General features: G+C 46.5%; 1 pseudogene; it reads left to right on the forward strand.

Moving 5' to 3' along the window:
- The first annotated feature begins 416 nt into the window (after window positions 1-416).
- LOC108348769 (60S ribosomal protein L7a pseudogene) lies at window positions 417-1221 on the forward strand (annotated as a pseudogene).
- The last annotated feature ends 1520 nt before the right edge of the window (window positions 1222-2741 follow it).

The raw sequence follows: 2741 nt of genomic DNA on the forward strand, positions 1-2741 counted from the left end.
GTCAACTTGACACACAAACAGATCACTATTAACCCTCAACCCTTACTTTCTAATTCATCCACAAGGTTTAAATAACTTTAAAAGTCCCCTAGTCTTTACAAATTCTTACATGTTAAATTTTCAATCCCTTTAAAATATCCAATCTCTTTTAAAATTCAAAGTCTTTTTTCAATTCAAAGTCTCTTAACTGTGGGCTCCACTAAAATACTTTCTTCCTTCAAGAGGAGAAACTATCAGGACACAGCCACAAACAAAAATGGAATCCAACTCTAACCGTCCAATGTCTGGGATCCACTCATGACCTTCTGGGCTCCTCCAAGGGCTTGGGTCACTTCTCCAGCTCTGCCCTGCTGATGCCCACACAGACACGGCACCGAGAACCGAGCATAAGCCTGCAGGATTAAAACACACACACATGCTCTCTCCTCCTAGCCTAGCAAGATGCCCAAAGGAAAGAAGGCCAAGGGGAAGAAGGTGGCTCCAGCCCCCGCCATGGTCAAGAAACAAGAGGCCAAAAAGGTGGTCAATCCTTCGTTTGAGAGAAGGCCCAAGAACTTCGGCATTGGGCAGGACATCCAGCCCAAAAGAGATCTCATATGCTTCATCATGTGGCCCTGCTACACCAGGCTGCAGTGGCAAAGAGCCAACCTCTATAAGCAGCTCAAAGTACCTCCTGCCATCAACCAGTTCACCCAGGCCCTGGACAGGCAGACAGCTGCTTAAGCTTGCCCACAAGTACAGGCCAGAGACAAAGCAGGAGAAGAAGCAAAGGCTGCTGGCCCGCGCTAAGAAGAAAGTTGCTGGCAAAGGGGACGTCCCAACTAAGAGACCACTGTCCTCCGAGTAGGGGGTCAATACAATCACCACCTTGGTGGAGAACAAGAAGGCTCAGCTGGTGGTGACTACCCATGATGTAGACCCCATTGAGCTGGTGGTTTTCCTGCCTGCCCTTTGTCGAAAGATGGGGGTGCCCTACTGCATCATCAAGGGAAAGGCCAGGCTGGGGCACCTGGTCCACAGGAAGACATGCACCACTGCTGCCTTCACCCAGGTTAACTTGGAAGACAGGGGTGCTCTGGCTAAGCTGGTGGAAGCTATTAGGACCAATTATAATGACAGATATGACGAGATCTGCCGCCACTGGGGAGGTAATGTCCTGGGTCCTAAGTCTGTGGCTTGCATTGCCAAGCTGGAAAAGGCAAAGGCTAAAGAACTCGTCACTAAACTGGGTTAAATGTACACTAAGTTTTCTGTACATAAATATAATTACAAAATTATCTTCCAAACACACACACACACACACACACACACACACACACACACACACACACACATGGGTTATTCGCATTAAGAAAGAATGACCATTCTGTAAACTGACAGACATGGACAGTTTGGTGCACCAGGACACACAATAGCCATAGAGGGAAAAAACTCGATGGTGGCCCAGTGAAGGGACCCAGATATCCTACCTATGGAACTCAGAACCAGAAATAAGCATTTCTCTAATAGGAGCCAGCAGAGAAGTAGGACATCTTTTGCCTTCCTTCTGTCCCTAGGAGAGCTCTGAAAAAGTTTTCTTCTCTTTCTCCAAAGCATCCGTGGAGAGTCCGGGAGGACTGTTTTTCCCAAACTCATTCATTCTCTCTCATGTCTAGGGTGTAAACTTTCTCTAGTCAGGGTCCAAAGACTAAAATGTAACTCTAGAAGAACACGTATGCAAAAACACTTTACCATTACTGCCCTTTGTGGCACACATCTTGTCTTCTAGGCTCCAGATGCCTCTACTCCACTGCTTCTGCTGTTCTTGGTGGCCATCTCATCATACTGGCATCTCCAAACCACTGCTGTCTTCCACTGAAACTAGGCTTCACCAATAGCCTCTCATAGGTTCTCTTCATGGTGCCAAGCCTCAGCTCCTTTGCATAATCCCTTTAATCCTGGTTCATTAATTGCAACTGAGGCTGTATCTTCACCTAATGCCCTTCAATGGCCTCTCACAGTGCCCTGCCTCAGCTGCTTTTCATGACCCCTTCATGCCTTCAAAACCAGTACCACCTGGGTGACTCTTACACATTACCAAGTTCAGCCACAGCACAAGGTACAACCTTGGCTATCTCTGGAACACAGCCTCTTTGTGCTCTCAGAAAATGCTTCCCAGAAGAGTTTTCTTCAATGATGCTGGTCTCTTCTTAATCACCACTCATTTCTTAGCTCCAGCTGACCAGCATCAATAGTCCAGTAATGCAAAGGCTTTGCTTTAGCAGTCCTGGTATCTTGTTAATCACAGCTGAGTCTTCAGCCACAGAATCTTCACAATCAAAACGGCAATGGCCCTGATATGAGTCTTTAATCTTCCCTCTGAAATTTCACAAGCCAGGCCTCCATCTTCTCCACTGCTCTCAACATTATCTTCCAAGCACCTACAGAATATTAGGAACTCTTAACATCCTAATAGCTCTTCTAGCTCAAAGTTCCAAAGTCCTTTCACAGTCCTCCCCAAAACATAGTCAGGTTGTCACAAGAATACCCAACTCCTGGTACCAATTTGTCTTACTCAGGATTTCTATTCCTGAACAAACATCATGACCAAGAAGCAAGTTGGAGAGGAAAGGGTTTATTCAGCTTACACTTCCACATTGCTGTTCATCACCAAAGGAAGTCAGGACTGGAACTCAAGCAGGTCATGAGCTGATGCAGAGGCCATGGAGGGATGTTACTTACTGGCTTGCTTCCCCTGGTTT

Source organism: Rattus norvegicus, chromosome 1, assembly GCF_021556685.1.
Source record: "Rattus norvegicus strain SHRSP/BbbUtx chromosome 1, alternate assembly SHRSP_T2T, whole genome shotgun sequence".
In the NCBI taxonomy this organism is placed as follows: Eukaryota; Metazoa; Chordata; class Mammalia; order Rodentia; family Muridae; genus Rattus; species Rattus norvegicus.